Source organism: Argiope bruennichi, chromosome 7, assembly GCF_947563725.1.
Source record: "Argiope bruennichi chromosome 7, qqArgBrue1.1, whole genome shotgun sequence".
In the NCBI taxonomy this organism is placed as follows: Eukaryota; Metazoa; Arthropoda; class Arachnida; order Araneae; family Araneidae; genus Argiope; species Argiope bruennichi.
The window spans coordinates 109,204,872-109,232,714 of record NC_079157.1 but is presented as its reverse complement, the minus strand read 5'-3'; the positions used below and the strand labels follow the sequence as shown (position 1 = coordinate 109,232,714).

General features: G+C 30.0%; 1 protein-coding gene across 2 annotated transcripts in view; it reads left to right on the top strand.

The window, feature by feature from the left end:
- Nucleotides 1–8,454: 8,454 nt before the first annotated feature.
- LOC129976391 (nose resistant to fluoxetine protein 6-like) overlaps nucleotides 8,455–27,843 on the top strand; it is a 56,665-nt gene continuing 37,276 nt past the window's right edge. Inside the window, exons 1-4 of one of the 2 annotated variants that reach the window (XM_056089927.1) lie at nucleotides 8,455–8,576; nucleotides 11,892–12,021; nucleotides 13,708–13,814; nucleotides 23,619–23,681. The gene's annotated coding sequence lies outside the window, so the exon portion shown is untranslated. The remainder of the gene's footprint in view (nucleotides 8,577–11,891; nucleotides 12,022–13,707; nucleotides 13,815–23,618; nucleotides 23,682–27,843) is intronic. The other variant, XM_056089926.1, reaches the window with a different exon arrangement.

The window sequence follows — 27,843 nt, the reverse complement described above, 5'->3', positions numbered from 1 at the left end:
GATTTCAAGTTGCATTTCTTTCTGACTATCAACAGTTTCAAAAAGATCTTTTAAGTGATTTGACTTTGTTTCCATGTCGGTCAATTTTTGAAACAATAGTTGCTTTAAGAAAGAAATCATTTTAGCAGAACTTTTAGATTCGAAAACAGCTTAGAATTTATTCTAGATATCATTTGACATGGTACAGTGCTTTACATGATACATTTCACTTGGGCTGATAGAGAACATAATGCCCACGTGAGCTTTCCAATCAGTTAAAAATCCAATTTTCTAATACTGCTTCCGCCTCAGCTGTGGCCGCTTCCTCAGACTTAACTTGATTTTAGATGATGTAATCTCAGTGGTTGTTCTTAATTAGAAGTCCTTCAATTTGAATCTTACAAGTATCGAAATTGTCCTTAGTCAATTCTTGGATATTATTTAGTTTAGGCCTTTCATTGCTGCTGACAGTTCAGGAATCGAAAGTGCATCTTTTGCAACTTCGTTTTTATTGTGTGTACTGTGTTACTATCGCTGCTTTCGAATTGCAATTTCAGTTACTCCTGGGCTCAAAACATTTTTGGAGATTTACACAGAAAATATTATAAATCGCCAAAAGCATTTATTTATGCAGCAACACACGCTCGAAGTCATTACAGTAAGTGAATAACTAAGAACATGAATGAAAATTAGGGACAGCATCAGAGGTGTGTTCAATCACATAGAATGCATGTGACGTAAATGTCTAGCAGTTAGTGCATGCGCAAGTTTTGGCAGCTTACATAACTGTGGATTGTACTTTAGGATGAATGGGAGTGGCTGAACAGGAGAATATAAGCATTGATACCTAACATAATTTTTATGATTTTATCCTAAAATTTGTGTAAAAATATTTCTTTTAATTATTTATATTATTCTTAGGGATATTTGGATGAAAATTCTATGTTTGCAATAGTAAATATGTTGGTAAGTTCTTAAACATTAATGTTTTCTTCTCTTTTTTATTTATTATTTAATTTCTCTAATTTTTCAAATGTTATTCCTGAAATTTCTATCTGAATACATTATGTTCTTCACTATTTATATCTCCTGAATATTTGCGAAAATATGATTACATGAAACCGAAACTACTGGGAAATGTCTCTTAATCGGTCAAGGTGAACTTAACTTTAAGTTCTACGATCACCCCGTAGACAGTATTATTTCAATGTTCGAAATATCACACCATCTCAGAAGATTGAATAAGAGGGGATTCATTGATCTTAAAACATGAAATTAAAAAAATTATAATACTAAAAACTGTTTATTATTGAACATTTATCGAATAAATCAGTAGGGATGCTTTGCAAACAATAAAAGCTGAAACATTTCATTATTTTGATCGGAAATTACTCGTTAGAAAATGATTTTATTCCATACCAGCAGAGCTTCAATCTTTTAGGTTCTTATTGTTATGAGTAAATATTCTGGAATGCCAGAAACGACGAAATTTCAGTTTTTTTTTTTAGTGTTATTTGGTAATTATCACGTGAGAGTAGATTGCCAATGATAGAAAAATGTCTATCTTGCTATGTGGTTTAGTTTTCATGTTCACATCTAAAGAGGTAGATGAGATTGTCTTTAAAAGATTTCGTCTAAAATTTAAAAAGGATCTACAATATTCCAAAACACATTCTATTCTTTTTCCTCTTTTGAGCTATTATATTCCCAGATAGACAAAGTACAGGGAGTCTAACTTTACTCAGTTGTTTGCATTAGACTTTAAATTTCTTAATTATTGCATTAGACTTACATTTAATATTTTCCCTTCTCGTATTTCGTACATTCAAATGAAACAGTTTAATATATTTAAATAAAGCTGTAATTTAGTAAACAAAAAATATTTTGAAGAGAAGCTTAGTTTTGTAATATATCTTACACAGAAAGCTTTCTGATTAGGAAGGATTCTGTTGCCTTTGTTGCTCCACAGAACTCAACTGGTTAGTTGAAGGGATAGTAAGGGCTTAGCGAAAAAGAAATGGGCTTAATGGTCTGCTTTTCAGAACTTTTATCTTTCAAGTTAATTAAGAATCATGTGCAAGAAATACTTATTGGAGATGACGTAAAATTCTGCTTCCTTAAAAGAGGTTGCAGAATTTGACGGCTGATAAAGACAGTCAAATTTTTCAATGGTATCAAATGAATTTCGTTTTGAATAAAAATATTTTTGAAAAGATGTTTTTATTGTTCGAATTTCGAAAATGAAAACTTTGTAATACAATATCCAATTGAGAAGATTGCAAAAACATACAGTACAAGCAGTATTTTATTTTCAAACATTTGCATTTGTATAATTTGTATAAAAAATAATAAATTTCTTAAACTTGTCTGCTTTTTATGTTTTAAATTCCATTCAAATTACGAAAACTTTGATTGCTCAAAAATGAAATTAAATAAATTTTTTAAAATTCAGTTGATGTGACGAAGAAAACAAAGCTTAATTCTTAAGCCCTTAATTTGAGTAGTCCATCAATAAAATATATAAAGAGGTAAAAAGCTTTACGTTTGACTTCAGCAAAGATAAACTCTGTTGAACTAACTGAATTTTTATGAAGATACTTTAATAGAATTTCAATAAACAAGAAATTTTCTACAAATAACGCACCAATGTAACTGATAACCTAACTTCCTATTATTGTTAGAAAATGTCTAAATTTAAAAGAAAGCATGAATTCCGGCGTTATAGAGGGGTTTTTACAAGGTTTTCAACTATTGAACATATTATCCTCTTAGAGATCAAAATTCGAAGCCATTTATAAACGGAGCCAACTAGTTTCAACTTTCGCAAATGTAGAAAATGCTTATGGTTCTTTTTGATATTTTGGTATTCTATTTATTCTTTTAAATCTTCGTTTTAAAGCCTTCTTATCAAAATTTTTTAATTACTCTGAACATTTAATACTCATTTATTCCAATCCTTATCTTTAAACTGAGGAGATTCAGAAAGGAATCATATTCAGCATAACTCTTTTAATTATTGAGAATTTAATCTCTTCACAGTGTTTATATGTTGGATGAGATGATAGATAAGACGAACCACTTTAAAACAAAGAGTTTCATTTTATGTCAAGAGATGTAATTAATACTGTGCAGATTATTATAAATATTGAATCTAATATAGGCACCAACACAAATTCGCGATTATAGTTTTAATATATGGGTATTTACATATGGAAAAAGTTGAAATGCTGGCCACCGAGATTCGAATCCGAGGCTTCACTGGTGAAGTTCGAATCCGTAGATTCCCACACTTCGAACATTTTCGGAAGGATCTGCATCAAGCCAATCCAAAAGTTTTGGTTTCTATTCTTGTTATTTTTTAAAAGCTTAGAATTATGGTATAGATTCCAATGATAGAATAAGGGTGTAGGTTTATGTTAAAATACACCGACACCAACAGAGAACATTTGCATGAAAGGCCCGATTTTGTCTTCCAGTAATGAAATCTATTATTTCTAATTCGTAATTATCTGAACTAATACTAAACTATCATGTCTTCCAGATCAAAAATAACACCAAACATCTGCTTTTGAGGGTGCTTAATTATTTGATTAAACTGTTCTTCCTTGATTTCTCTCCAAAGTTTTGTCTGAAAAATGTTGATAGAGATCCTATCCTTCCTGCAACCTTCTTCCAAACATGTTAATTCTGGGATTGATATTTCCTTACCCAATGCATTAATTTTCTTCTTTATTACAAGGACCAATAACCGCTTTCTGATTGATGATCCTGCTTACCTTCCTACTTTAAAAAACACATCTTTGTCATATTATCGATGGAATGCTGCCCACAATAGCAAAAGATAATTCTCTTTGAGGAACTTGTACTCTTTTCTTCTTGAGAAACTCTCTACTTGTTTTGCAAAACTGTATTTTATTATTTCAAATACAATACTTGTCTGTCCAAAATTGGGAGTTGCGTTCAAATTTACTTTTTCATTTTGGGGAAAATGTCCTGAACTCATTTTGCTGATTAATAATCCTGGAAAACAGATTTTCTATTTTTAACAACTCAGCAACGTCCTTCATAGTCATAAAAGTATTCTGATTTAGGTTTACAATTCCAAACTTTTTCATTTTTTTTCATACACTAGACAATCAAAAACCTCACAAAATCGGTCACTTCGAACAGCACTTGATATGGAATTGTTATAAAACTGCTCGACATCTGATGACTACATCATCAAACTAGTTTAAATATCAGAAGAGCAGCCCCAATGTAACAAAAGGCGTCTAAAACCGTTTTCATGTAGAAAATGACAAATTTTAAGAAAAAGGAACTTTGACCTAATTAATATGAACAGTACTTTTAAGATATTACATAATCATTCGATAATTTACATAATTTTATGATTTAATTATTAAAACTATTGATTAGTTCATATAATGATTATCTGAAATGGCACTTAATCAACTGGATCTCGAAATTGTATATCCAGAACATCATTCTTCTTTCTTTTTGAACATTTTAAACTCCCATTGCCCCCTCTTATATTTAGGGAGTGCAATTTAAATTAGTAGATGAAGATCTTAATTCTATTTTTTTAGGTTGGCGAAGGATTTATCAAAGTTTTACTTGGTGATGCAAACAGGAAGTTAAATGTTATACCCGCCGACGTTGCGGCGAATATGCACCTTATGGCTGCATGGAGCATTGGTACCAAAAAGTGAGACAATCCTTCTTCCTTTTAAAACTACATTTTGTTAAAAATGAAACATCGTGTTTTAATTTATGAAAATGTTAAAAAAGAGACCAATTTCTATAAAAACATTTTATTGCCTTTAAAATTTATTTTTATCAACTGAGAATATTAAACTCAGACAACATAATAAAATGAAAATTTGCCAAAAATAAGGGATAATCATTCATGAGTAAATCTTCTTATTTACAGAAATTATTAGAGAAAAAAAATCGAAAAATAAATTTCAAAATAGTTAGAAATAACTATTTCAAAACAAATTTCATTTATTCTACTGGTAATGTGCCTAAATGCTGTAAAAAGTATTGGTAAATGCAATTCAAAAATAATTGGCAATAAATACTAAGGTTAAAAATTAACCTTATAACCACATTAAAGAATAAAAGAATAGTATTTAAGAATAAAAGGAATCGCTTTCACTTTTTACCTTCAGGTATATGAAGTTATAAAAAATATTCGACCTCGACATTTTGAGAAATTTCTGTATTTTAATGCATCCTTAAGTTTGAAAAAGACAATTTATCTTTGTATTTCTGTGTGAAATTTAAAAAAAAAATTCCAAATGAAATCGAGTATATTGCCTTTACTCTAATATATTTGTTTAGACCCTAATTTTGAAAGAAATGATTCGACAGAAATCTGCCAGGCCACATTTTGTTTATCTGCCGATATTTGCCTTAGAACTCAAAAATGCAACATGTTGACTAGACGAGATCAAGTATTTGGTCTTTAAGAAAAGTATAAATACTTAATAAATGTTGTACTCAATTCGAATTAAGGCCAAAGTGCTTTCTCGATTCTTTCTTGCTCAAAATGTTATATATTGTGTATATATCGTACATCATTGCATATTTCAAAAAAAAAAAAAAAAAACTGATGGATGAAGCAATACACGGAAACTATTCCTGTTTGTAAGATTATGATCAGACAAGTGTTGGATTTTTTACCACTTATAAAAATATTTGCAAAAGTAATCGAAAGAGGACGGTTATTTGCCATACAATGGTAAAAGTGAAGCCACTCAGTAAGCACAAACAAACACGGAAACAGATCACAATAGCATGACACTGTATATATACTTTAAAGAAAAGAATGTTCCACTATCACAACGTATTACGCAAAATGAGCCCCTATTTATATCTGTTACACCTGAGTGCAGCATATTGAATCGAAGCTATCGTTTAAGTTCGTCGCATGGGAACTTTAAGTTTTGCCAAATAGGCTGGGAAACTTTGGTACACATGAGATTTTAAATATCCCGACAACCAAAAATCTGCCGGAGACAAGTCTGACGATCGAGAAAGTCACTTAAATTTATAACATCAACCTTCAATAAAATCCTCCAACAGAAACGTCTTGATTTCATGCTCAGATTGAAACAGAGTGCTATCCTGTATGAAATTTGAGAAAGGTACCGCATGTCTTTTCTGGAATGCAGGCACAAAGGGATCACGCAAAAGCGTAATATATTATTCTACAATAAGTGTACAAGGTTTCAAGCCAGATACAAAAATCATCTTTCATTTTAGATTCTCTTTTCAAAAAATAATCCAAAACGAAAAACGATACCAAACAATCCCACTAGGAGAATGCTGTTGCAGATGCAGATATATGTGAGGGTTTAACATCGCCAAGATACAGTTGTTTTTCATGTAGTCCTCATTATGCAATAAAAAGTTGGATTTATTTAACTACATGACATTCAGCAACCGTTTGGGTCACGTTCTGTTTTAGCCAATGATTGTTCAGCAAAATTTTTTATTAATAGTTGAAGAAGTACCTGTCTCTTATATGAATACGCATCCAAATTTCTGTCAAAATGTGATCAACTATTCCGGTATCCCCTTTATTATCCGTGTTTCGCAAGAAGTCTTGTGAAACATTGATGATCCTTTGATGTCTTGGTTGACAATTCTTTAATGGCAATTTTTACAACGAGAAGTTTAGGTACACACGCGATTTTAAATATTTCGACAAACAAAAATCTTCCGGAGTCAAGTCTGACGATCGAGAAGGCCAGTTATAACATCAACCTTCAATGAAATCCTAGAACACAAACGCCATACTCAGATTGTAACAGAGTGTTATCCTGTATGAAAGCTGCGAAAGGTGTAAAGCGTTTTCTGGAATGCAGACACAAAGTGGTCATGCAAAAGCGTATATATTATTCTAAAATAAGTGTAAATGTTTTCAAGCCAGATACAAGGATCATTTTTCATTTTAGATTCTCTTTTCAAAAAAGAAATAATCCAAAATGAAAAACGATACCAAACAATCGCACGAGGAGAATGTTGTTGCTAATGCAGATATATGTGAGGGTTTAATATCGCAAAGATACAGTTATTTTCCATGTAGTCCTCATTATCAAAAAGTTGAATTTATTTGACTGTAGACATTCAGCAGCCGTTTGGGTCACGTTCCGTTTGAGCCAATGATTGTTCATCAAAATTTTTTCTTTCAGCTGCGTCTGCTGTTAATAGTTGGAGAAGTGCCTATATCTCATACGAATACGCATCCAAGTTTCTGTCCAAAATGAGTTGAACTATTCCGGAATCCCCTTTATTATCCGTGTTTCACAAGCACTGGTATTTCGCTTTGATGTCTTGGTTGGCAATTCTTTCACGACAATCTGTACAACGAGGAGTTATGTCTGTCATGGATGGTCTGTCACTTTATTTGCGAATCTCCCAACTCTCCGTTTCCTGAAGATTTCGAATTAAATTTGGTTTCCCATGAAATATGATATTTTTGCGCTATAACTTTTTCTAAGCTACACTATCGCAGTGCAAGAGTTGTCGATTCCCTATTCTTATAGAACAATTCAACCATCAAGGCTCGATCTGGTAAATACAGCTTGCTTTAGGGATCGAATGAAGAATCCCTTTGAACCAGTTGTTTCAACGCTATTTTGATTTACATAAAATGAATGTAGTATGACGTATGACGTCTGGAATATTTTTTTTTAATTAAAAAAAATCTTAACGTCTCTCTAATTATATTCGCACGAAACGAATTTTTTCCCGGGTATCACATTTTTTATTATCAATTTTGAATTGCTTTAATTTATGGCTGTAGTGATTGGATTTTGAAGCGTTAGGAAATAAATTACAACTTTTAATAATAAATGAAAAAAATAAATGAATAAAATAAATGATTTTAATTTAAATGAAATTAATTAATTAATTTTAAAATAAATGAATCTTTTAATTACACTCGCGCTAGACAACTAGCGCGAGTGTAATTAAAAGAGTGATGCCATTCGAGTGTTTGATCTTGGAGAAGAAGGAGTTACTGAGCAGAGTAACTCGAACGAATCTGCAATAAATTTGTTGTTAAGTTTTCTATTTGCCTATTTATTCAAAGCACTCACGAACCAGGCACGCCCTGTAACGAAGGAAATCCTCTGGGAATTACTGATTCATTTTGCTTTTGCGTGAATGCAGAATGCAGTGTTGCGAAATTTTCTTTGATTGACTGATGGTATTAACGAACGTCTTTGCGATGGAAAGGGATCCCGAGTGGAGAAAATTTAAGATGAAAATACTTCAAAATTATACATTCTATGACTAATTTTTATTACGTAATTCAATTCATGACCAAATAACAGTTTTATTTCTTTTGCTTTCAGAGTATCATCTCCATTAGTTGTAAATTGCACCTCTACAGGTTCCCTAAAGAATAAATGGATCGAACTCAATAAAAGTTGTCAGAATTTTCGTCCTACAAAATGCTTTTAAATATATGAAAATTTTACATTCGTGAAAAATAAATTCTTGTATTGGACTGCCAGTATCAACGAACACTTACTTCCAGGAATCATTGTAGATATTATTTTAAAAATTAAAGGCGAGGAACCCAGGTAAGAGTTTTTGAAAGGTTTCAATGCAATTTCTTTCTTTCATATGAAAGAGACTGCATTAAAACTCGAACAATTTTTTTTCCTTTTCTTTCATTGATTATGTTCATATTCTATATATAGATTTATTTACATTGGTAATGTGTAAGAAGCATGTTTTATCAAATAAGGAAAAATAGTTTCCTTGCAAATATTCTGGAAAAATGAATCAACAGTTGTTAAATATTTTAAATCGAATTTTTAATGATTTTAATCGAATTTTAAAATCAGGAACTTAATTGTGAATTGTGGATTTTTGTAACATTTAAAACACATTTTTTTTTTAAATTTAAGAACTTGTTCTTATGCTGGGCACATGTTATTTTGCAAGAAAAATTAAAACTATTTCAAGTATTTCCAGATGCTTATTATAAAATCTACTCATCTTTCTAAATGCGTCATTTTCTAAACACTAATGAATTTCTTGTGAATGAAAAATGAGATATTTTAATAACCTTTGATTTCTAAAAACCTTCATTTAGATAGAACCATCCGACTCTGTACATAGCGTGAAGCAGGGTTTATATAAGGCCAACTATTGCGCGCAATAGAAGGACACGCCTACTTCAGGAAGGTCAGATAACCGCAATGAGACAATGGGAAATAGTTGTCCCGATGAGCGAACTATTTGCTATTGTCCCGTTGGAATCCCGCAATGTTCCTACAGTGGGCGTGGCCTTCCATTGCACGCAATTGTTGGCATCATGTGAACGTTGCTTGACGAAAGTGCTGTTAGCATGGAACATGAATTCTAAGAGAATTTCTATACTGTTCTTTGAAGGATATTTTATTTCCTATTTATAAAGTCATTCCAGCAAGTAACGAAACTATTAATAACTAATTAATGGACACCATTTATTATGGTCTTTTTTGAAGACCGACATCATAATATTTTTATAAAGTCTTTTAAAATTGAGATCATTCCAACCAAGCCAATAAACTTGGCTGGTTTGATCAATTAATCAATATAAGGTAAACATTCTTAATATTAGATGTATTTTAAAAAGTTGGGATGTAATATTTCATGAATAAATCAGCTGACTTTTTGTCATTATCAACCAACATCAGAAAGTATTTGTAATTTTTTTAACAAATATATTGAAAAAATTATCATGTAAAAGTTTTGAAATCAGCTGTTACAGAAAAAAAACCTATCACATACTAAATATTCCTACTATGTCCATAGAGGATAATCTATATATTTAATTGTGCATTAAAGTTGTCAAGGAAACATATTTAAAAAATTATTTAAGCGAGAAATTTTGAATTTCAAAAATTTTTGAAGAAGTATTGGTTGTGTCTGGAATTTATTGATTTTGGATGATTTACTGAAATTAAAACTACGATTTGGGATAATTAAAGCTATAAAAAAAGAATCTGAAAGAAAAATTAATAAAATTGTTTAAATACAAATAAAAAAATACTCGTTTTATCTTATATGTATAGAACAACTGAGGAAATAAAGATACTGAATAAAAATGTTTTGTTGAAATACAAAACAACATAATAATTTTCAATCTTTAATTTTCACTACATAGATTGTGGAATTCTTGAGGACATTTTATGCACCTTGTCCAGATATCTCTATGAGGTATTCAGAAAATCGTAATGAATACAATCTGCATTCAGGTTCGGACTCATCAAAAGAAAAAATAATCAGAATATTTCAAAGGAGATTCTTTGGTGTCACCCGTTCTCTCTACTCGAATATGGTCCTTTTAAATAGACTTTTATTTTCTTCATATAAATTAAAGAGTTCTTCTGGGTAGATTTAAAATAATCATGTACAAAATAAAATTTTAATATAAGATATCATTAGACATTTTTCTTTGTTTCGCGTTTAGTATAATTTTTTTTCAGAAATATCATCAGTAATGTACAGAAAAAAAATCAATTGATAAAATGATACATAAATAAGGAATTACGTAAAGTGAAAAACTATTACAAACAACTTGCCATGTTATCAAAATGATAGTCAGAAAGTCTTCTTTCAAACTTTTTAATGCTTTATCTCAATTAAATTTATTACTAGAACTTGAATTGACTTCCTATAAATTATTCATATAAACAAAGTTTCGAAAAGTTCTGGAAATAAAGTTACGATCTTTCCAGTAAGTGATGGAAAAAAGCACAAAAGATTTCACATTAGAAATATATCATCCATTGAATCACTTTCGACTATGAAATACTTTATTTTCATTTTTTATTCTTGGGGGAGATTTTCACGGATTATCCATATAATCTTTTTTCTTCTAGTTAACATCTTCTCAAACAGAATGAACTCTGCCAAACAAGGAGTAAGCATTGGAGAACCTATTGGATAACATTGTACAGTTCCATAATGCATCAATATAATTTTCTTTCTTTAAAAGATCCATTTATCTCATTAATTAAGCAAAACAATCAAATATATTTAAGCTTATGAACTTTTCACAGGCGAATGTACATTCGTCAGCAAATTACTGGACACTTCTATGACCTTGTCATATATTATCAAATTTTCTAAAAAAATAGATTGATGGAAATTACTCGAGGACACATTTTTATTTCAATCGACAAACTGGTAATTCAAATTAACATAATTAATCCTATTTATAAAGACGAAAGTTTTTTCATTAAGGTAATCGAGATTTTTAATAACTCGATCAAGCGTGACTTTTTATAATGGGTTTCCTAGAATATATATGTCATATTTATATATTTTATATGTGTTTATTATTCTATTTATGTAAAAATGTATATATGCGATTTCGTACCTAAATCAGCAATAATTCTTGGGATATAATTAATTTATATAGCTCTTGAGATAAAATTATTTATCTATCTCTGTAGGAAAAGAGAAAACCCGCATGTTAATCTCAACTACTCAGTAGCAAAAAACAGTTTTTCTTTCCCTTTTATTCACTGAAATTTCTGTACGGTATGTCAGTATTCTGTACGGAACTGCTCTCACTGATCAACCTCGCCTATGTACTGCGTGTGTTTATGAATGCTTCTTTAAAGTATTGTTGTACTTTTTCTCATTGATTTTATAATCTACAAGATTTCCAGTTTTTTTCACTTGGTTTTCTCGGCTTAACATTATTCGCTTTTCTTGTACCTTTTTGTATCGTATCACACCATTTATCCTAATGTAAAAATTGTTCATTTTATTGTTTTTAACATTTAATTTGATGCCTCCTGTTTGTTGGATAATCTCAGTACTTTTATATAAAAAATTACTTTTTATTAAAATACTTCATGTTTTTTATTCTTGGATTATTTTCTCTTTCTTTTCAGTGTACTTGCTACGTATTACGCTATTCACAAATTTTTGTTCGCTATTGGAAATGCGCAGATGATGACGCCTCAATGTGAGACAATTAACATGGATTTCTTGAATGATTTGCTCCACGATAATGAAAAGAAGGTACGAAATATTACTTTTTATGAATACCTACTTTCTTTCAGAGAATAAAGGTAATGATCGAAACTTCAATCATCCTGCATTCCGATCAATTGATATCGATCTAAATGTAAAAGAAACAGAGTGGGGTCAAACCAAATGGATTAATCCAGAAACGAGTGAAAAAATAAATATAGTGTTTCTGAAAAAAAAATATTGGACGTGCAAATTCAAGGTTAAAGGTAAATTTAGAGAAATTTTATTTGAAATATTATCTTATTTCCAAGTTTTAGATCTCCATAATTTCGAAAACACTCATTGTTGTATTATGTCTGTCTGAGAATCGGATTTTTATAAAATTCTTTAAACTGATAGGAAGAGTTTTAGTATGAATTTAAAATCCAAATTAGCAAATTTCTGTTAAATTTTGAAGGAAATCCATTTAGAGAACACCTATCCCTATGGCTATTCTATTACAAATGAATTCGTTAACATCAGAACGTAAAGAGATATATAGGTAAAATTTGGCACACAAATTTAATGCGAACAATGCAAATTTTTATAAAAAATTGAACTAAATCTGCCAATGGGTTACACGTCTATCGGTTTCTACTTTCAGATGCTTATAAATACAATAACTCAGAAACTCAAAACTTTACAGTTTATATTAGTTCACAGAACTGTAAGCGAGATAGGAACAGAAAGTTTTAAACGAGAAAAAAAATCATGTCAGAAAAAATGAAGTTTAAAGCCAACTAGATGAATTTAAAGCTAAATGGTGTTGGAGGTATTTAAAAGTCCGCTAGTAGATGTCATTATATAAATTTCCGATTATATGGGGGCATGTGTAGCAGTTTACGAATGCAGCGATGTGGAACTAAATCTTGCATCGAGAAAATGAACGCAAATGAAGTACCGGTACATGATCATACGTAGAATGGTACCTAAATAAAAGTACATAATATAATTAAAAGTCTGAAAACTAGGACTGGAAATTGTGCTATATAAAATACATTTTCACAGTCTGTAAAAATGGAAATTTTCATGAAATAAGATATAATGCACATTGACTTGCTATTTCCATATTTTTATGCATCATGTTATCCATCTGTTAAACGAATTAAAATAACTGAAATTACTAAGCATAACTCTAGTAGAGAAATCTTGAAATTAGAAAAACACCAATTTTATCGCTATTTTTGCTTTTTTTTTTATAAATACAGAATTTTTTATTCGCTGCAATGAGTTTTGAAACTATGCATACTTATGTGTTTTCGATTATAATACATTATTTTAGTATTTTCAGATACTAATTACCATTAAATTATAAATTTAACTATATTTAATTCAACAGATATATCATCGCCTAGTAAGAGTAACTGATTTCAAATTTACTTAATATATATATTAGGAAATTGTAAATGTGAGATTACAGGAGGGGGATATAAATTTTAAAAAAATGTCTATAAATGCAATAATAAAAGTGTATTTACAAAATCTATTTTTATTAAATTGGTTAAAAAACTTTTAAAATTGTTTTGTGATTATATTTTTCGAAGTGAAAATTATATTTTCTGAATATTGCTTATAATATAAATCCACAATTTATCAACCTAATTTTAAGTAAGGTAGGACTATTTTTTTAGTTTATTTCAAATACATTCGAATATTTTATTAAGTAATTTCACAGATTTTCTCTTCTTACTACAGATTTTAGATAATGGTATCCAATCAATAAAATTAGATGAATATATGGAGCCTACTATGCAAGAACTTCTATCTCCCAGTTGGAAAAGGCAACACGAAATCATAATACAGTAATTGCGGCTTTTTTTCCCATTTCTTTGAAAGTCTAAATTTCTTCATATTAAAGTATGAAAGAAATGTTTAAAAATTTTATATTTCCCTGCAGTATTTAATAAGACTTTACATGATATCTTTATTAGTTTTTATTAGCATTGATTTATTAAACATGAAGTGAAACTAATTGATTATATATGGAGAAATCGACAACCAAGAAATAATTAATGGCATAAGCTGAACATAAAAAAAATGAATATTCTTTTTTCACTTTCATTTAACAATCTGCCTTTTGAATTCAGAAATATTATTATAACGAAGTCAATTAACATCACATGACGAACATAAATATTCAAGTCCCTTACAATAAAACGCATATATACGCAAAATGCGCAATGCATTCCGAAATTAAATGTGTAGAGTATAAGAGGCGTGTTATGCGATTATTTGATACCATTTACATTGGAACGCTATAGTGCTTTGTATAAGAAACAGATATAGTTTTACCCTTCGTTGTTTATCAATCCATTCCATCCATTTTTCTATATTAGGGGAAATTAAATTAATATTACATCAAGTTTTATCAAAGGAATAATTTAGTTAACTTTCTTACTATATATTCTTTTTTTAAATGCGTGGTAATTTTGGAAAGAATTTTTTAAGAAAAAGGATATAAAATAATTATATATATATATTTTTATAAATTTTTTGCATGTAATAGGCTGGCATATATTTATAAAAAAATATATTAATTCAATGTCAGAAGATATTTTTAAAAAATCGGTGGAAATTAGTAATGAGAGAGAGATTTGGCTAAAAAGAAACATAAAGCAAACACTTTCCAATTTAGAGGTTTTATCAACTGATTTGTTTAAAAACTTGCAGATAGCGTAAGAAACCTATTACTTAGTTCTGGAACTAAAAAATGGGTTATATTTATAATTAGCCTTTAATATTGAGATATAACTAATAATTAATATACCATTCATGGATTTTTAAAGTATTAAAACAACTATTGAAGTATTAAAACAGCTATAGACTGTTTCTAAATGAACAATTTGGTTAGTTTCTAGTTAGAAACTATAGAAAATGTTCAGAATTACTATATCATATTCAAATAGAAAATATGCATCACATTTTAATTATGGTGTTTTTTGCAAGAAAATTGTACAAAAGTCTAGAATTTGAGAAAATAGCATTAAAGGATACAAAATAATATTAAGACGTGTTTTATGCAAATTAAAAATTAATGTAGCTTTCTAAAGAATGAAATAAAAAATAAAATTCAAACGGTTTTGTAGAAAACAGTTCAGAAAATAAGAATATTGAGTAAAAATATTATATATATATTTTTTTAATAAAAGGCCTTGAAATTTAGCAATCTATCATAAATGCGTATACAAAAATTTATTTCGGGATGCTCATATAATGCGCTTTAGAAAAACTTTTAAATCACAATCACTATTTCTTAAATTTAAAAAATTCACTTTGTCCTTTTTTTCCATTTCATTGAGAGTGTGCATTATTATATAAAAGTGAGATCTTTTTTCTCTGTTATATTTTATTGCAGGCATTGCAGACTATAATCATTTGATAATGAGTCTGTTGTATTTATAACATTTAAAAATACGTGCATAAAAAAGAGGTTGCTGTACTATATTTCGTTGTTTACAAACAAAGACTTCTTTTAAAAGGTTCGCCATGGTGGTTCAGACTCAATTTCGGGAGCGAAAATGGCAACAGGTGCTGCAGTGATTCCACCAAAAAGATTCTCAGTTCAAAGAAAAATATATGTTGCTAATCTCCATGGTCTGACGTAGTCAGACCAAATCCAAAAATCCGTTGACAAGAAGAAAGTCAAAAACGAGGAAGGGAGAAGAATAAATTTCTCCCCACTGAAATCCTAGACAGTCCAGAATATGTTCAGCAGAGGCCTGATGCTGGCAGCATTTCGGGCAAAGAGGGTAAAACTTTTCACCCTGAGAAAAGAAAAGACATTTAAGGTGGCCACTGGCAAGGCGCGACAGGCAAGTGTTGGTTTTTCTATCACAAGGAAGATTTAAGGACTGCCCCGGCTTATTGGCTCTATACCAATCATGAGTAGGGGGAACCATCCAATTCTTCTTATTTAGGAATTTCGCCTGAGAGAATAGTTCTAAGTGTGTGAGCTCAGCAGAAGAGGAAGTCGCTAGGCTGCTTCCTTTCTTTGCAACCCTGTTTGCTATTTCGTTACCAAGTAGATCCACATGAGATGGGATCCACTGGAAATGAATATCATGTTGAAGTGAAATCAGCTTCAACTTCTGAAGAATAGACAAACTTGCTTTATCTCCAACATAGGTCCAATTGTTAAGGTGTTCCATTGAGCTGCGGCTATCAGTAAGAATCCAAAGGTTCTTATAATTATTTTCGTGTAAAATTTTCTTAAGTCCCTCATCGATTGCTAAAAGTTCGCTTCTAAAAACGGAACAGAAGTCTGGATTTCGCTGACATAGAGAAAAACTAGACTGAGGAGTTACAATATAGATGCCACTACCTGCAGAATTGTCGATTTTGCTGCCGTCAGTATACAATTTAATGTCACATTTAGGGATTTTATTAATGACTTCCAAGGCCAATTGTCTGAGGTATTCTGACGCATTTTCCTTTTTATTAATGGGAACAGGGAGGTTGAAATGAAAGTGAACCCTGGTAAGTTCTTCAGTAGGATTCATACAGGAGTGAAGAGAATGTGGCTCTACATTTTTAGGAATTATATTCTGAGACAAGACTTGACTAAAGAGACTATTTTTCTTGAGTCCCTGGAGGTTAGTCCAATTTCTTAGGTATTTTGAAGTGTTGTTAGAAAAATATATACTCCACGATATCATAGATAGTGGAATAGATAAAAAAAAATTATTGCTTTTTGCCATCAAAGTTCTAATAATGACTTTAAGCATTTATGTACACATACAAGTACCAAACGCAATAAATCTTTTGAACCCTAAAATATCCCCGCTTGTTTGATATGTTTCCGAAATTTGGAAATGTAAATCTAATCATTTGATTGGAATTTTAAAAAAATTTAAATAATTCTAACACAATATGTAGCTAGGTAGTATTCTAGTTTATAGTAATTCGAGAATCAACTCTTATTTGAATGCAATTTTTAGTTTATTAATTCAAATTAATTGGATAGATATTCATTAACAAAGGATATCTAATAATTTATTTCTAATCATGTTTTTTTTTATTTGCCGCTTGATAAATCATTCCTTAATCCAGCTTCTCATAAATATTATCCAAGAATCCATAATCAATCATAAGAATAATGTATTGTGACGTGAAAGTATTTTAGTTTTTTAGTTTGGTTGGTTTAGTTTGTAAAATAGTTTTGTTTTACAAAATGTACAATACATCTCATATTAAAGTCATTTTCCTTTTCGCAGATACAACTGGCTGATATCAATCATTCGATATATTGTTCTTATAATTTCTGGTTGCTTGATTTACTGACTGACAACTGTCGTGTTTCGACAATTTCATCTAATTTAATTTGATCCGAGACTAAGAATTATGCAGCAACTTGAAAACTGATGTTTTAATAGAAAGTATAATAATTTTTAAAGTGTGACAATTTCTTAAAAATAGTTTTACAAATGAAAAAAAAATTCTTATTACAATTTACATCATACAATAAAAACTTTTGATACCTTGCATTTTCTATTTTTGATTTATCTAGTTCCAATTTTTTAACACATATGTAACTGAATTAATCAGAAAAAAGAACAATAAGTGCCTAAATTTCTCACTTCAAGATGGTTAAGTTTTATGTTACGACAATAATCTAATTTTTTAAATTCCTTAACATTATAAATCTGCCTTGAGCCAGGGGGCTTGAATAGTGCACTCAATGCTTAGATCTATATTTATCGGACAGATTCACACAAAAAAAAATAACATAATTAGGATTTGTACTGTTCTTTTTTTCACTGATTTAAATATAATGCAGCTGATATGATGCAAGCATTACAAAATTTGAAAATAACGGGGCAAGTAATAATGGAACTTAATTTTGTCATAAAGAACCAAATCATTTGGAAGTATAGTTATTTTTTTCAAAATATTAAAGTAAAAAAATAATATTGAACTTTCTAACCGAAAAATTATAGCATAGTAATATTTTAAGCTTGATTTGTTTGTTTTTTCTTCCTCTATTACAATGACATCAATCTTTAATTTCTGTATGAAACTATTTTTTTTCAGACAATTTATTGAAAAATTCCTAATGTAAACATTTTATTATGTCAAAGAAAAAAAAAAGTAAAAAGAAAAAATTCGGCTTTTAGAAATAGCGTCCAAAGACAATAAAAATAAATAAAAATACCCTTATAAAAAATAAATTTGTTTCCAAACACGAAATTTGAGCTGATAATTTTAAATTATTTAAATAAAGAACAGAATTCATTATTCCATAAATAAATACCAAATTCCAAGTAAATCCGAATTAACTCCTCGCCATCATGATTTATTATTTCTTTTTGAAGAAATATAGAAAAAAATGTTCAGATCCAAATCTATCCGAATACTTTTATACCCTTATTCATGTCCTTTATCTAATTAAAGATTACGAAATACCAATCAATAGCTACGTTTCATGCAATTTCTTTTATATTAAAGTTAAGTTAGAAAATAGATAACAATACAAGGCTCATAACGGAGGAGTTTTACTTTTCTTAGTGGAATGACACCTTCCCACATGTTACTTTGAAGAGAAGCAAATTTTTTTTAGAAAAATTCACAATGTTTTGTGGAAAATAACGAAAAAACGGAAAAAGCAGACCGTGTTGAGACCAAAATTACCAGAAGAATATAAATGAAAATGTAAAAGTGAAAAATGAATGTAATTGGTCCAGGACAGGTAACTAGTTTTAATTCACAGAGTTTAAAATCATAGAGTTAATCAATCCAGAAAAAGTTATAAAGAATTTTTATTGCTGTGTTTGTGATTTTTTAGGTCCAAAATTGAGATTTTTGGTCCGAAACTATTTTTTTTCATAGCGTCTCATTTTGGAGTAGAAATTTTTCTTTAGAAACTTTAAAATAAATGTCATCAAAATTAGTTACTTATTTATATTTAAAAAAAAAATATGTTAAAGTTTCATTCTATTTTTTTTAAAACCACGTTATGTATCAATCAGGATTCACAAATGTCTGAAATTTAATTAATTAGGAAAAAATTGATGGAACTTTTCATATTTTCCAGAACCTAAATTGACAGTTCTTTTGAATCCAAAACCTTTTTTATTGAGCTTTATGCAAACAAATCAACATAATTAAGTTTTAAAAAGTGCAATAATGCTATGTTAATAATGGCGGTGCAGGAAGCGTTCTAATTGAAGATGAAAGAATCATGCAAGACTACTTAATTGCTATATTCAAACAAATGTGAAGGGAGATCATTATCTCTTGGAGAAAGAAGTTTACTATTATTATATCACTAACATTCAAACTTCTCCAATAGATTCAACACTTTAATGCATTTCTTCCATTAAGATTCAGATGCTGTAAAAACATTTGGCTTCTTTGAAGGTGCGCTTAATTAATTACAAGTTTAGTTACAAATAAAATATATATACTAAAAGATCTGGGCGTCCCGGGTTCGGGCATGGATGTTCTTCTGTGGTGTGTGAATGTGCCCTCCCCCCCCCTGTAAAAAGGGGTTGTGCTAGCGAATGCGACGCATGAAGTAGCCAAGTCGTACACTTGACCTTAGTTGGCTCTACTGAAAAAAAAGAGCCTCTCACTTGGTTTAAATCGCTGACAAATAAATGTCAGCGGCTTATAAAGTGCCATAAGTCACAATACAACAATAACATATACTAAAAAGAGCTAAGAAAGTCATATGTCATTTTGAATAATATTGCAACATAACCACTGTGAGAGATGGAAAACAGAAACAATATTGTTGCAAACGTATAATTTTGTTTCCCAGTCCGAATGGTGTCCCGAAGAAAGACTGATTTAGAGTCATCCGTATTGGATGTTGCCGGATGCCGATCTAGTGATCCCAGAGCTTAGCGCAAACTTGGTGACTTTGGTGATGAAATGTTTCGAAATTTCGAGAATTTTGTCGATCCGTCCATTAGGAACCGAGATACGCCTGATTGGTATAGAAGATTCTAGACCCGCCTTTTGGGAACTATTAAAGGACGGCACTCTCAAGCTATGGCGGTGTTGTTGAATTGGGTCGTCGTCGGAAATTGTAGTCGGAGTCACCGATAACTAACGAGTCTTCGAGAGAATAGTGAAGCAAGAAGAGACAGTGAGCTAGAAGAGACAGTGAGAAGCATACTGTTGGAGAGACCGTAGAGCGAAGCGCCGAAGATCCCCTCTCCTGCTGGATTCTGTCTGGCCGCTTCGTGTGCTGTGGCCGATTACTACTTATGGGTTACGGTATGCTGTAATGGGTTGCTGTGTGCTGTTCTGTGTTCTTCTCGGCTGTAAATATTCGTCGTCTTTGTGTACTCGTGTCTTCGTGTTTTCTACTGTCGCCTGCTGATTGTGTTTTCACACCATACACCCACTATCAAAAAAACCCGATAGTGAGAGGAAAATCTGTAACAATATATTTTGCAAACAATTGCAGAATATGTTATTACAGAGCAGTTTAATCGCAAAGTCTAACCTATGAAGAAGAACTTTTTAAATTGTCTACCACTTTCCTAATTTCGGACACTTAGTTTAATATACTTAGATATCTATTTCAATATTGTTCAAATTTCGATATATGATTTTGTACTGAGGTGAATTATTTCTATTTCATAAATTTATTTTTGTAAAAATTATTTCAGAGATATATATTCTTTACAGTTTGATTATAGTGAATAATTAATTCATATGTCATTATTTTCTCCCCTCCCCCATCTATCCAATTCTTCCTTTCACTTAACTATCTTATGAAAAATCTATTGAATGAAAAGCATATTACTTCAGTTACCTGATACTAAATTGCTAAAAATTTTAGAAAACATAAATATTTATCCTTTTTTTTAAAAGTAAAATTTCAATATCTGTTACATTGATCCTGACTACTTTTCTAAAAACAGTTATGGAAATAAAAAGGGATTCATCAATATTCTGTACAAAACTAAAATCAAATCATTTAGGTTTTAGTATTATAGAGGCAAAGTTTGATTTCTTTTTGTTCTTGAATGATTTAAGGTTGATGAGGCAGGTCTTTAAATCTGCCGTTTGAACTGAAACTTGGTCATTCTCATTTTTAGATTGAAGGGAAGTTTCTTTAGGCTGCTTATATACAGAAATTTGAAGATCGATTTCCTACAATAACCTTAACACAAATTCTAGATTAGCATACAACAATATTCTAAAATAAATAAACAACATAAAAAGGATGTAAGCAAAGTTACAAATATCATGTAATTTTTCTCTATTCTCTTTGTTTAATGTTCCAATGTTAAGTTCAAAGTATAGTGTAAAAAATTTCTCTCATTTTTTGCAGTTTTGAAATAATGAATAATAGTAATTATAAATAGAAGCATCAAAATAGCCTAGTAATAATTAAAAATGGAAAATGTTTGGTACTTTCTACACTTTTAAAAGAGATAATTTCAAAATATTGATTTTAATGTGAATTTACAAATTCTTTTTTCTTTTTTTTTGATACATGATTTTTTGAAATGTGATGAAATTTTATGTAAACATATTAATGTATTCTCAATAAAACTGCTCACCAATGTGCCACAAAAATAATTTTTCTTCGGAATTATGTCTCAAAGAATTCTTTTCCTCAAACATCTGAGTAAAACAGAAAGCTTCTCAAAAAAGCATTGGAGAAGAAAATTTTATCATTGACTATTTAGATAAACTAAGAAAATATTATTGGGAAAAGATATCTTGTATCAGAAATCTAAATATCTTGAATGCGCAATGATCGGATAATAATTGTAATTCGATAAGTAACATAAGGTTGTTTGATTTATTAATCATAAAAAATGTTACTGATTCTTTAACGAATACTCTTTATAGCAATATGAAATTACTTGGAATATCTTTTGTTCAAAATAAGGAGATGTTACTTTTTGTCTTTATATAAATCAATCAATTGTATATGCAGTGGACATTCATTAGATTATTAACGGCGGCTCCACTTTCATTTCCCCTATTTTTCATTTATTTATTTTTTCATTTTTTCTCTAAATTTTTTTTATTTCATTTCTGTTTTGGTCATTTTTTTTGAACATTAAACTCTCAAGCAAAACGCAATTTTCAAAGTGAAAAATAAATACATTTGAATAAAAAGCAAAATTTAAATTTAAAAAGTAATTTCAGCGAGCTTCTGCAATTCTATCCCCTTAATGGAATCACTGAATTTAAGCTTTCAAATCAAGCAAAGTTTCATTGAAAGTTGCATTAATATTGATTATGCAAGGCTTCAAGATATATTGAAACATTCTATATGTATTACTTTTCATTCTTGCTGACGGAAGCACCTTGTTCTGAAAATGTGTTTTCAATTCTCGAGAGAATATAACCGTGGAAAATGGTTTTGGGTTGAAAAATTAATAGTAACAATTACATAATGGCATCATTGACAACGTGGATACTTCTTGACACTTTTATAACCCTTTATTTTTGTCACGAGCACTGTGTGCAGTTTGCTTTTATGTTTTAAAATTCCTTGCTTCTCTTATATATTTGAGGATCAATGCTATGAATAGACGAAATAGACGACGGTTATGAAGGAATGAATGCAGCTTAAATGAATTGAGATGAAGTTTCTCTAAAACATGACTAGAGAATTAGAATCTCGAGCGGTTTATTGGTTGATTTGTCTTATTTATAATTCTGTCTTTTTCATTTGTAGACCATTTGTATGGCAGAGTCTTTAATGTTTGCAGAAAGGATTGAATCCACATGATCATTTAATGACATTAGATTAAGTCTTTCTCAATTAATTGGAATAGGAGAACTACCAGAAATGAAAAATTTTGCACTAACAGAGCAATTTGAACAATTTGTGCACTTTTTAAATAACTCTCAGAACTGTTGTCACCTACCTTTTTCTTTTGTCTCCTATCAAGACCATTTCTTCAGGAGTTGAATCAAAATATTATGAATGAAGTTCATAAATGTCATGATAATCATTCTTTTATCTAAAACCCCATTAGAAACAAAAACAATGATATTTGTCTTGTTGTAAAGCCTCGATATTCTACTCTGTAACTCAACCGCATGTGTGGACCTCGCATATGTTCAATGTAATGCCAATAATCAAACATCCTTCTGTCGGAATGGCGAAGGAAATGATATGCTTGTTTAATTACTGCATTCATAGTTTGATACTAGTAAAACACTAGTAGTAAGTAGTTTGACACTAGTAGTAAGTAGATTTGTTCAAAACAACTATCGTGTTTGTTTCGAAATAGAATATTTATGTAATTAAACTAAACGTTTGCCGTCAGGAAACTCCTGTCAGATATTAATGATGTCTAGGTGGTTTCAAAATGAGATCTCGGCATTAAGAATGGAGATTCATAATTTTAGAACTGAATTTCAGCAAAGATTTTTTGTGCATGAGGGCCTGGTGTACTTTAATTGTTTGTCGCAAAATAATTGCCCTCCGTGAGTATGGCGCTGGATTTTCGAAAGGAAGTTAATACATTATTATCTTACCATGGATAGTCAACCATCAGACCACGGCATAGTATGAAAATTGCGAATTTTTTGTCTAAAATTGCTACCATGTATGTCCAAAACAGATTTAATGTTACTAAACTCAGTTAACCTTAATGTGTAATGTAGCATTTTTCTCTTAACAGGTAACACAAGCAGCAAGAAGAAATGGGCACCGTCAGTATTCAAGATCTTCTGCATTTAATGATGTATAATGTGACTCACTATCTAGCCTTTAAAAGTCTATTACTTGCAAAATTTAGCTTTGCATTTAGTTGAATCGAAATGCAAAATGACTTTATGCGTTAATACTTCTATTGATATTTTACTCTAACAGCTATCGTCAAGATTCCCGAATAAAAAATATTATAGATATCCACTTTTTTAAATAGAAATTTCCTTATGTATAAAGTTAAGTAAATCCGTATATCATCAAAAATTGCATAGACAAATTCTGTCATGGTGGCTTGGTGGTAAGGTCACGGCTTCAAGATAAGACGATCATAATTTCAGAAGCGAATTTCAGCAAAGATCCATTGTTTGTTTGATTCTGGTGTATATGTTAAATCGTTCGCCTTAAAATAAAAGTCCGCCTGGTAGTGTGACGTGGAAATTTGAACAAGTAATTTTTATAATATATCATACAAGGTGAGGTGTCAGACTTTCTATCTGGCCATGAATCACCAACTGATCATTTTGATATTCGATCACAAACTGACACTAAAGTGACGAGTTTCGTTCTGAAATTGCTATCATGTAATTTAAATATTGATTCAAGTGGTCAGAACCAGTAAATTTATCAAAAGCTGACAGTAGAATTTTTAGCGGTTATATTTCTCCCTTCTCATGTATTTGAAAATTAAAATACGTAGGTTTTAATCTCACATAAGAAACACTCATTCACTTGGAAACTAAAGCACATAGCAGCGGCTTCAAAACATTATTATAGCTAGTTAACTTTAAAGAACTAAAACCTTCAGAGACATAAAGTTATTTCTAAATGCTTTAAGCGTATTTTATAATAATTATTATTTCTTATATAAATTTTATGGTATTTTTGATAAACATTCTAGAGATTATTTTTTAAATACTTATCTTTCAACGTTCTTAAGGTTAAATGTCAATTTCTTTTAAACTGATATAACCTTAATGTGATATATGTTATTTGATAATTATACAGGGTTTTGCCGAATTCGAACGACAAATTCTAAGGGATGATATTAGGCGTCAAGTGGATGAAGAAGCACCATAAAACATACAGTCCCAAACGACATTTAGTAGGTGAAAATCGCAAAAATATACGAAGTCGGAGAACTGTTGCAAAATGTAAAAATTTGACAAAAAAATAAAAAATGATGTTTTAACTATGGATTTTTTTAAGTGAAAGCACATTCTCAAAAGTTTATTTTTATGTAGGTAACATCCGGATTTGATGATATAGGAGTTTGTAAATTACTGAAAACTAAAATGTAGTTTAGAACCCATATTTGCAAAAATATTAAAACTTGAAGAAAAATAAAAGCTTGAAAATGTAAGGAATTTTATATTCTATAGTTTGATATAAATGTGTAGTGCGAAAATTGTGGATTTTTAAAGATATTCCAAGAAAAACTAAAATGGAAATCAGAAAATATCGCCGCAACATCACCGATGTTCGCAGAGAACGTTAACAAATTCGAAAGATAAATTCAGAGCAAGGATAAGAGACATTTAATAGATGAAAAATTAAGTGAAAACATTGGGTCACAGGCACCGTTTTTCAGTGAAAATCTCAAATCGGGTGGAATTCGCATGCAGGATGCTTGATACCAACCAGGAAGATGCACACTTTTATGCTAGAGTTTTAATCTCAGAAGAAGCCTGCTTTACGAGAAAAGGTGTTTTCAACACGCGCAATGGACATATTTGGTAATTCAAAAATTCTCACATCACTATCTCATCGAACATGCAATACAAGTTTAATATTAACATGTGGGCAAGGGTATCTATTGAGGCCGTATCTTCTGCCCAAACACCTCAGTTGCAGAAATTACCTTATTCTCTTGCAGCATATCCTTCCATATTTACTCCAGGTAATACCGACAACTATAAGCCAAAGCATTTGTTTAATGCATGATGGTGCACCTGCACATTTTAGTTGCATTCGAAAAATCTAGCATGTTGTTTGCGAATGAAGTTTAACGACCATCGATTCTGCAATGCTCATTAATGAGTACTTGCTCTCTGCTTTTATTTTCCTCGAACACATGAAAAATTTACATACGAAAAGTCTTCTTCTCGATTATATTGTTCCTAAATTCTCTTCGCCAGGCTCATTGTCTTTTCAACATTTGTTTTTGCGATTTTCATTGAATAAACGTTACCTGCGACCCTGCAGTTTCTGGCAATTTTTCATCTACTTAAGGCCTATTATCCTTTCTCTGAATTTATCTTTCGAATTTGTTAACGTTTTCAGCAAATATCGGTACTGATGTCAGAGCGATGTTTTCTGGTTCCTATTTTAGTTTTTCTTGAATATCTTTAAAACTCCACAATTTTCGCACTACACGCTTATATCAAACTATAGAATACAAAATTCCTTACATTTTCAAGATTTTATTTTTCTTAAAGTTTTAATACTTTTGTAAACATGGGTTCTAAATTACATTTTCGTTTTCAATAATTAAAGACCCCCTAGATCATCAAATCCGTATTTTAAATACATGAAAATAAACTTTTAAGAATGAAAATAGTTGAAACATGATTTTTTAATTTTTTATTAAATTTTTACATTTTGCAACAGTTCTCGGACTCCCTATATTTTTGCGATTTTCACCTACTAAACTTCGTTTGGGACCCCGTGTTGTACGGTGATTCTTTATCCTCTTGATGCCTACTATCATCTCTCTGAATCTATCGGTCGAATTCGGCAATACCCCGTAATGTATAACACTATGATGCGCAAATATTTTTGTATCTCTTTTATGATTAACGATTTTCTGCTTTTAATCTCATAATATCTTTATGTGATCTGGGTTTTTTTTAATGGTGCAAACGTTATATGATGAGCAAAATTTTTTTTTTTTTTTTTTTTTTTTGCCTATTTTACGATTAGACAGCTTTATTTTTCGACCTTTTTTTTCTGAGGTATGTTTTAAAGTAATTGGATTTTCTGTTGCGCACATAAATACATAAACAAAAACCAATATAATTTTAGCAGGATGCGTGGAAAGTTAAACACGTGTTTTTTATTGAGACATGATCAACAAAATTTCAGTTCCCTATCAGTATGTGATTAAGCATTGTAGGTGCTTTAGACTGTTGAGTAATCTTTTCATTTATATTGAGCTGCGTTGCAAATACAATTAGTTTTGTTTATTTTATTAATGCATAAATACTTTTACTTATGCAATACTTATCAAAAAGTTTCGCTGTCTGAAAAAATGTAAGTACATCATTTTTTCCATCTTATTTTTCGTAAAAAGTAACTGGTAAGATTATATATTTTAACATTTTATTCTAAACTATCATAATCAAGAAAAATCTCACGTTAGAAAGAGAGGGACTGTGAAATATAAAACTAACGATTCTAGAAATGAATATTGAAAAATATAAGACATTAATAATACGACATTGACATATATTTTATAAATTACATGCCGATAGGTCTCTGGAGACGGCTGATTAGCAATAAAGTCAGAATTCCATATGCCATTAAATCTTTACTTCATTAAAGAATTAAGGCACTATCGATTTCATGCACCTATTTAAAGCATTTATCATCATCTAATCCTTATTTTAATAAAATTAATTTGAAAATATTGTCTTTAACTTTTTGAAATTCGAAATTCATAAGAATAAAATTTTAATGTAGTTGAAAAATTCGAGGACGGAAATAGAATAAAGATAGAAATGAGCTCAGAGAGAGAAACTTTGTCTTTTTTTATATAAAAAAAATGACAAAAACAGATTTATTTTTATCTTAATAAATAAAAAAACTTTTAATTTTAGGATAATCAAATAGGGTCATAAAAGGACTTCAATGCCAATTTCTGTCGGAAAATTAATTTTAAAAAAATTGTAGTCCCTCCAGTATTTTTAAAACTGAGTTTCACTCTATTTTATAACTAATTCGGAAATTTATACCTCCCCCCATGAAGAAAAATAATTGCATAAAAAAATTACATTTTGATCTGGGGCCACTAAATAACTACATCTAGGCATTAATGCTATAAAATTGAGTTGAAAGCATTCTTAAACCACAATATTTCAATAGAACATTTGATTTTCAGAAAATCTTAAAAAATTACCAATTATACTCATAGAAGATCAACAGAATTACTATAAACGCCAGAAACAATCACTGGCACTTCAACCGAAAAGAGGCTCCTG